Source organism: Trachurus trachurus (assembly GCF_905171665.1).
Source record: "Trachurus trachurus genome assembly, chromosome: 1".
In the NCBI taxonomy this organism is placed as follows: domain Eukaryota; kingdom Metazoa; phylum Chordata; class Actinopteri; order Carangiformes; family Carangidae; genus Trachurus; species Trachurus trachurus.
In genome coordinates this window covers 18,785,385-18,795,392 of record NC_139891.1, presented here as the reverse complement: position 1 = coordinate 18,795,392, position 10,008 = coordinate 18,785,385, and positions in this window count along the sequence as shown.

Here is a 10,008-nt window from a genome sequence, read left to right as displayed (position 1 = left end):
TGGGGTAACAAAACACCCAACCTGGTACCCTGCCTTGCTCACTGGCCATGTTAATTATTCATACCACCTGCAGGGGCCCGCAGACCTCACACACACACACACACACACACACACACACACACACACACACACACACACACACACACACACACACACACACACACACACACACACACACACACACACACACACACACACACACACACACACACACAGTCAAAAGCATCTGCAGGTATGTTTAATTTACGTTCCTGAAGTTGTTTTCTCCTTGTTGTCGCTGGTGGCCAAATTGGGCACTGCTCTGTTCACTGAGACAGGAAGAGGAGAGAGGGGGGGTGGGGGGTCAGGGAGGCCTCTGCTGATGAGGAATCTGATATCACAGAAAGCACAGTGGGCATCATTCATGACATCCTCCATTCACTCTCAGCCACCACTCCCTCTTTGTAAGTGCCTATTATTTACCTTCATCAGGAGCAATTAACCACTTAGTGTTGAACCAAGTGGGCTTATGAAGCTCAGTGATGGATCTGCCAGTGGCTTGCACACTGACGTTTGCAGTGTTTCTGTAAAAAAAAAAAAAAAAAATTGGCCAAGAAGATATAGCAGGATCTGCATATATACTGTATATACACTACACTGAAGACGTTGGTCCCAGCTTGTGTGAGATTGATGCCTAAGGGTGTGTGGTGCCAATTTTCGAAATTGTTGACTTTGCTTGCGCAAGCTTAAATGAATGATGGTTTCACTTGGTCTGCCATGTTTATTCATCTCTGTCACAGTATATACTATATATTTCAAGTGCTATGTATTCTATCCCATTCTAACTATAGTACGTGAGGCAAGAGCTAAAATGACCTTGACAGCATACGTAATGGCAAAAGAGGAAAAAAATCAATTATTTCAGTGGAAAATAAAATTAAGCTCAATTAAGAGTTGAGATCATTACTCAGTGGGAAAAGCGGCTTTATTATCTTCTCAAGGGGGACTGACCTAATGGGCTGTTTGATTGTCCTCACACACTAACTTTCACGTTTCCAAATTCAAACTATGTCACTAGTGAAACAATGTGAAAAACAGCCTTGTTCCCTTGAACAGAAATAGCCTAAAAAAAATCCTAGCACATATTCTGGGATGTGGCTGGTCTTATTACAGCAGAGTGAGGTGCTACAGTGTGTGCAGTATGTACTTTGCTCTTAAAGCTAAAAATATTTGCTTTTCTACACAGAGCTCTGAACTCATAAGCTTTGCGCTGCGTGTTGCCCTGTCACCCTCGAGATAAGGACACAAGGAACAAGTACAGTCCTCGTGCATGTAATGAGAGGACTCATCGCCATCAGAGAGGCCTGCTGCGACATACTTGACCAACGGCTTTCCTTTGGTCCTCGTGTAGGCTACTCTTTGTCTTTCATTGACTTTCTTTGCCCTTTTTTAGCCCAGTGAGAGGGAGAAAGTAGGATCAGTCATGTGTTTCTATGAGTCTGTGTTCTGAAAGGTTAGGATCAATACAACCGAGGGCAGTGTCTGCTTGATGGAAAAAAAACAAAAAAAAAACTGGTCTGCCTAACTACTATAATGTGTGTGTGCAAAGTGGAAAGAGAAAGTGAGACAAACGTTAAGCTGCAGGAAACCGCCACGTCCACTAGAGGGTAGTAGTATTCCATTATGAACTGCTGTGGTCACCTCATGCTTCAATTCCTTTTGCTTTTTGCCTCTCTTTATTTTTTTATTTTTTTTGTCACCCTTCTGCCTCGACCAACAGCTGATGGACCTGTTGACTAAAGTTTAAACCGGCTGTAAGTGAGTGTGCCTCACCGCTGCTTTGTGTGTTATCATTCTGGTCAGGTAAATTTCCAGCTGTAACTCCCATTACGTAAATCCTCCCCGGCTTTTACTGTAAGATCTCTGGTCCCAAACTCTGTGTGACAGATGTGTCCTGGCCACCGTTGGGTCAGGATAAACCTTGGTAGAATGGAGTTCAAACACTAGACTAGAGGCCTTCAAGTGCCATGTGTGTGTGTGTGTGGGTGGGTGTGTGGAGGGGGGTGGGGTGCACAAGACTTCAAAAGAGAGTTAAATGATCCGTGTGGAGAAACAGGGCCCTTTTAACAGCCTCAAAGATAAGATAAATCAGAAGGGGATGAATGGAGGTGATAAATTGCAACAAGAAAACATAATTGGCGTGTGCTATATTTGTGCACACAGGCTGTATGAGTGCACATGCGTTTATATGTGAATTTATATGCATGTGCGTGGTTGTGTGTATGTGTGTGAATGTGTGTGAGTGTGTGTATATGTGTGCGTAGGTGTGTGTGTGTGTGTGTGTGTGTGTGTGTCAGGGTGTTTGGGATGGATGGAGTCCTGTCACTGTGTCACCATGGAGATAAGAGAAGCCTGACAGCAAGGGACAGAGACTGACAGCTTTTATATCAATCATAGTGACTTATAAGTGTGCATGGCTGTGTGAGTGTGTGTGTGTGTGTGTCTGTACGTTATGGGGTTAGGAAAGGGTATTAAGCTGGAATCAAAAATAAATCAATGTCATGTGGTTTGTATGTCAACAGAACAGCTGTTGTCAGTTTGGCCTCACCTCTTGCTGTAATCTCTAAACTCCAGTGACCACACATACACACACAGACACGATGCACTGACATACAAACAGACAGATGCCAGTGTGTGTCACCCATCTCTAAGTGCCTGGACACTGCCCAGGAGGAGAGACTTGGCCAAATGTTGTTCTGGCATAGAGATCTACATCTTTCAGCTTCTCTCTGATCTAATTCTCTCTCTCTAATTTACTTTCTGCTCCTCTCTGTATCCTCTCTGAATTCCTATTCCTCCTCTCAACTTTTCTGATCTTTTTCCCCCCTCCTCATGCTATTTCTTTCCACTTCTTTTCCCATCCACTCTCTACATATTCACTCACCAAACATCATCCAACCCAGAGTCTCAGTGAGTCTGTAAGCTGATGCAGCGTATCTGTGAGGAATTGGGAATTCAATTGGAGAAAATCAGGCTTTTGAGTTTTCAGCCAGATATTTAATTATGGGAGTGAATTATGGCTGAGTCGCTGCAGGGACACAGCAGAGAGGTAATGTGACTAAGTAAACAATAAATAAGCACCAAATAAACATAAAGTCAATGCCATGCTTGATTAGAAAGGTAACACCCACTGCTGCCCTTGCTAAACCAAACAATGCCTACTTTAGCCAGATTTCCAAGTGCTTGCTAGCTGAGAGAGAGGCCAGTAGATAGGGCGATATAGGGTGGGGTGGAGTGGGGTGGGGATGGGACGGGGGGCATAGTAAGATAGAAATCTAACCTCCACTGTGATTAGGTACTGACCTCATAGGCCTGCTGTCTGCCCCGATAAAGAAACAGGAAGACAAACACACACGCACACTCATACGCACACCCTCTACCCCGTCGCTTATTTTGAAGCCAGTAAATCATTTGATCCTTATCGGTTGTTCATTCATTTCATTTCTCTCTTGTCTCTTTCGCTCTGGGTTTTCTCGCTTTTCATATTTCTGTCCATTCTCCCAGTGGCTAAGGAAAGAGATAATCTTGCTATGATCTGTTCTTGGGATCTATTGTTCACACAGTTTCTTTCTCTTCTTTTGTCTCCACTGCAAATATGTATTTTTTAAGTTCAAAAATAAAGTTCAAACAAGGTAAACTCTGAACATGCTGATTTTTCCAGACTCTACTAATCTAGTACATTTGTGCGTGGATGAAAAAAACAACAACACTTTGCTGGTGTCAATTGCTGATTCACCTATAAAGACACAGAATGAAAAAATCAATGACTGTTGGCATTCTAAGAGGAATGCGCACCTGAGGAGAGACTACAGTGGACACCTATCTGTATTAAGTGATGACTGATAACTTCCTGTCAGTGATAAGACAGTGATACTGACACTAAATTTCATGAGCCATGCTCTTTGCTGCTGCTGTGTTCCTGAAGGCCTGATCTGATGTCAAATAACTGTGTTACAAGACTTGTCAGATATCAGATATCCGTGCTGTCAAACATAACTCATTTTAAAGTCTCAGTTAAAGCAGGGGGATAACACAGTTATCTTCTCTTATACTGTATATCTGTTGCATCTACGTATTCATGCGTGCACGTGCATGTGCGGACAGACACTTGCACACACCTCCATTGAGTCAGTCAGCGAGCTCTCCATCACTGCCAGCGGTGGCCTGGTGCTCTTTGGTTGGTTGCAGGTTGATGGATGAGTCTCCCTTGAGCAGCTCTGTTAAAGCGCCTCTCTATCAGGCTGCAGCCGCATGGGCCCTCACATTTGATTAGATCCCAATGGAAGCCAGTTGCTCCCTGTCATCACTCATACAGCATAGGCCCGAGATGCAACAGAGACAGCCATTGGAGCACGGAGCTTGACACGCTGAGGAAGCCATTTCGGTGCAAAGAGAGGATATTATGTGACTCATGTACAACTCTGTCTCACATGGGTGGCGCTGCACTTGGCTGGAGAGGAGAGATAGTGTGAGGGAGAGGGATACTCATAAAGAGCAGAGTGTTATTTCCATTCTTCATGCGTTATATTCAGAATGAAAGCCTCATTCAAGATTCTATCAATCAAATTGCCCACCTATTCATTTAAATTACACCTGAATGAGAATCAGGACCATTACAGCACTTCAAAACTCAAAAGGCTTTGACTCCGTCTCTATCTGTCTTTCTGTTTTTACCTCCTTCTCGCCCTCTCTCTCTTTCATCTCTCATCTCCCTCCACTGGTATTTACATGTCAATGACTTCTGTGTAAGTGCCTCCCCCCCCCATCTCCTATTTACATGTCAGTGGCTTTTGCTGCTTGATGGTGCTGCGTTGAAATGAAAGTAATTTGCTCGGTGACAGTCAGGCCATTTTACCAGCTATTACTCTCATCCATTCTGGTCAGTGAATACTGATGACAATGAAACCAGGGGGCTGTGAAGAAATTTTGCAAGCTTTTGAGTTAGTGACGCTGGTGTGGCTTTCATGTGGTGGCAGTCCACCTCTAAAAGTTTTTTTTTTTTTCAAATGCCATGGAATATCTTAGTCCCCCCCCCCCCCCCCTATTGTCTATGTATGGTCTATACACGCTCATTTTAATTGTTACCATGTTGTTTATTGCTCCAAAGCTGCCTGGTCACTACAGCCTAAAGTCAGGCCTGACATTCTTTATTAACTGAACAACAATGTGAAAGCCATTCCACTTCCAGTAAATTGCTTTGAAAACTTGATAGTTGCACAAAAAAAAGAAGCCATTTCAGCATGAAATCGTTGCGCTTCCCAGAGAGGGCCTGGAGATAAGTCTCAACTGATGATGCAGTTTAAAAATAAAGACTAATTTCCTTTTAATCAGCAGCGTAGACTGTGCCGCCCAGAGTGTTAAATCACTGGGGCAGAAGTGATTTGAGGATTGTAGCTCACAAATCATGGAAGATGGGGATGAGATATAGTGATGAGAGGGCGCTGACGTGCCCAGGGTCAGCAGCTCATGTGTGTGGAGGACAGACGACGTGCACACGCACGCACACACACACACACACACCAACTCTCTGCTGTGTTGTTTTTAAGAGTTCCGCTGGCCATTAATGATTTAGTCCTACAGGCAGGACAGAAATATGACTGCTTATGACTGAAATATTGATGGAGTTTCATGAATTATTAATAAGGCTGATTTCTGGAATAAAGATGCAGTTGACCTACTGTAGTCAGAGGTGAGGTTCAGTGGTCCTACTGTTTTGTTCGACGGTTGATTTAGTGCTCACCGCCAAGATTTCACCGGGATGTATTCAGCGTGCATCACACTGTCTTGTCTTGTGTTACTGTGTGCAGCAAGTGTCTCACCAAGTGCGACAAATAATCATCTCCTCCACAAGATATGCATGAATGAGAGCGAGTTGTACCGAGGTCATCCTGCCAGTGATATCTTTATTTTTTAAACAACTACATTGCCCACAGATTGTTAAGATAGTCAGCTAACAAAGTAGCGCCCCAGCTACCGAAGCACTGCACTTTCTTGCCAAAACAACCTGTGCGCTTTTAAATCTGTTTGTGTTTGTGCCGCTTCCAGATGAATCTAATTTGGCACCGAAGAGCGGGAGTAGTTAGTGTAAATCTTGGTACGCTCTTGGATCGGATAAACAAAGTATTGGAGTGGAGACATGGCAAATAAACAGTCAAAGAATGGGTTGTTTTGATAGAGGTAAAAATGAATTAGTTCTCGCTGTGAATTTGAGTTCAAATCCTTTTCTAATATCCTCGTCTCCTTGCCTTGCTCCCTTAAAGATTCATAAGCCTTCAGGTAGTCTTTCATCAGGTTGAATATTCACTGTCTCCTCTTGTCTCCTCGTTTCCTCACAGTTAGTAAACCATCACATTAGTTTCACTGCTGGCTGGTTTCTTAGGCTCATGACTGTCCTCTCTCGACTCCTCACCTTGTCCTTATTCCTCTCGCACAAATTAGTGAGGCATTGGATTGATTTTTCACCCTCTCGTTTTATCTTAACACGACCCTCTGCAGAGCATTTCACTTTTTTTTTATGGAGTCATGATAGATAGATATGGAGTTCTGGAGATGAGTTTGACTTGATGCTGGAGGCAAAGGAGACAGTAATACATGCTAATGACTCGCAAAAATGAGGCCCTAGAGGTGCACAAAGAGTTTGGGCAACAGGAAAAAAAATGTCCAGCGCAGGCATGTTTCAAGGAAGGACAAAGAACAAGAGGGATTATTCTTAAGCATTTAGGCCTTAGCTAAGTTTGCTGGCTTGGGCTGCTTCGCCCTTCACATGGGTCAAGAGGACAGCGATGCAGTGGGGGTGGGGTGGACAGATAGTATCTCTCTCCTCAAGGGATGGAGGGAGGCTGAGGGGATAGAGAGGTATAAGCGCTGTGAGGAAATGGAAAGATGGATGGATGGAGATATGAGTGAGAGGAGGAGAGAGGCTATGTAGTGGGGTGAGAAGCAGAGATAGAAACCTGGAGGAGGAGAGAGTGAGTGAGAGAGAGGTGTTTTTTATTTGACAGATAGGATGGTGAAGACTTAGTTATCCATCAGCTCTGATTACATTTGTTTACATTCACATTTTCACCCAAATAGATGGGGCATGTAATGCAGGAGGTGGATAAATATATTTTCTGCTTACAACAGTCTTTTTGCAGAGCTTAGTGTTTCAGTGATTCAGTTGCATTGTGGGCCACAGGGTGAATACCTCAGTATAGATGGCAGGTATAGATGAAACAGAGTTAGGGCTATAAAGAGATTAGCTATAATCTATTGCAGAGAGCAGGGGGCTTTGAGTAACATAAAGCGCGATGGAAGTCTGCAGAATTTGGATTGTGTGGGGTTGAAAGCAGTGTGTGTGTGTCTAAATGATGAGGTTGGGTCCCAAGTCACCAGCTAATGGTTTCCATAGATTTATTGGCAGCACCGTGGGTACTTTGTTTTGGACTCACGAGACACCTTGCAATATGTCACCCACTCAACCAGCCTACAGTGATCAGAGTTACCACCAGATCTGTCTGAATGGCTGTCAGGATGAACATGTGCATGTGTGTGCAGCAGAGGAATAAAAATGAGAAAAACAGGGCAATCTAGAATCATAAAGTGTTGGCTGATGTGATCGACAGCGAGCAGCATTAAACACTGGTTCAGTGCAACCATGACTGTTGTTTAGTGGTCAATTCCACCCATGGATATTGGATATGCCTCACTATGACCACCTGTAAAATCACAGCACAGAGCATTTCAAGCCTGTAGGCAAAGTACTTGTATCTCCAACAATAGTGTTTTCATAACCAGCCAACTGGGAGGAGATCTAAAGAGAGAGGCAGCAGCACTAATCAATAGGAGAGGGCGGACCAGTGTCAAACGGCAAATAAACAAACAAGCCATTATCCTTTCTCACACACACACACACACACACGGAGATACACAAAGGGACACTCTTGGTAAACGTATGATAAAAAGTTAATGTGCACAATTGTATGCAAGTGGCAGAACAGAAACTAACTCATTCCTATTCACACTGACTCCCCGCGCCGCTTTTATGTGTGAATATGTTTGTGCGCACCTTTCACATGCAAACAGGCCAAATATTACAGTGTAGCCTATCCGCTTTGCACATCTATGATTAATGTGGTGTATGTTTTTTATGTGTGTGTGTGTGTGTGTGTGTGTGTGAAGGCAAAAAGGTGGTCAAAAAAAAAAGTGGGCGCAGAAGAGAGCGTGTATGGTGTAAACACTGATATTACTGTATTGATCAAACTCTCATATCTGGTGGCAGTTAGATGGCCCACAGGTGTGACTGCGTGTGTGAGCATGTTTAAGTCATCTGTGCTTCATCTGTTGTGTATGCATGTGCACATTTGTCTATGTGTGTCTGTGCTTTATCTCGCTCTCTGTCAACAAATTCTGTTTGCGTGTGTGTGTGTGTGTGTGTCTGGAAGTTTGTTCTGGGCAGCACTGGTGACAGAGCGAGGGAAGGGAGAAGTGCTATTGATTTTTTAGCCCAGCCATGCTACAGAAAGATCTGTTTGGGTGGAACTGTGATTACGCCCACCCCCCTCCACCCCAACTCCCCCACCCCGTCTCTCTCCTGCTCCCCTTACCCTTTCACTTAGCATACATGCTGTATCTATCTATCCGTCCACCATCTCAGGCACAAACAAAGCGTGTGATGTGCTCTCGCTGCTGTCTATTTCTGGATGCTGGCACGTCTGGGAGAGAATATGTTTCAAAGTTTTTGTAGCTTGGAAATGGTGTGTTTATATTCTAAGTATACCGCGTCTGCCACAAAGGGATTTTGTGTGCTTGTGTGCATCTGCACGTGTAGTGTTTCTGTGTGTGTCTAAGTGTGGGTAAGTGTGTGCACTTTCTAAAACAATGACAGTAGTATCTGAGGTTTTAAAAGATTTAGGAGTGAATTAGTTGCCTGGTAACCAGTCTGTTTGTTGGGTTGCAGTTTGCATGCACACAATTGCAGACAACACATGACCACACCCACATGTATGCATACACGATTATATACTCATACAAACAGTTTTCATTTTCAGACATCATGGAAATGATGTAAAACTTGCCCCATTTCCTTTGCCAAACTTAATCCTGACCGCTCAGGACGACTGGACGCAGTGGAGCATTCTGAACCCAGATCAGTGTGCAACTGTTTTTCTGCACATCTGTTTGCGTCTATGCTCCCCCGGCCTGTCAGTCCTGCTCTTGGCCTGTTAGGATGGAACAGACGGCTACACAAAGGCAATCTGTGTTTCTCAGTGTGTGTCGTGAGATAAACAGATAAATGATTAGTTGCAATAGAGGAGAGGGAGTCTTAGTGTCATCATTATGAGGGAGAGAGGGATCGGGATTAAAAGAGCAGCATTGTGTCTAACAGATTATTGGGTCTGTGTGTGTGTGTGTGTGTATGTGTATGTGTGTGTGTGCGTGTGTGTGTGCGTGTGTGTGTCTGCATGTGTGCTTGGTTGGCTCTTTTTCTCATTACAGGATTAAAGAGCATCTGGTTCAATGTTCCTACTCAACCCTGCCATTCAAAGCCACAGGGGAAATAATACACTGTTGTCTCATGTAGGTGTACTGCATGTGCTTTGCTCATGTGTGTCCATGTGTGTGTGAGTCTCAGTGTTCGTGTGTGTGCCACATACATGATTGTGCATGCATGCCAACTGGGAGAACAGATAGGGAGCTGGACATGGGCAGAAATGAAATTGCTGTGTCTAGAGGCTGTGTCACAGAGAGTGGAGAAGCTTGTATTGTTGGCTCTCTGTGTGAAAAACTCTTGACTGAAATCTATTTCTGGTTATATAATGAAAGGTGGACTGCGAAGGGCTTAGCTGGATCTTTTGGTGAGTATACAGCCAGGAAAGTAATGGTAGAGTTAGAGAGAAGACAGGGATCCAGAACTTCTTACTGTAAGATTACATAGATAGATAGATAGATAGATAGATAGATAGATAGATAGATAGATAGATAGATAGA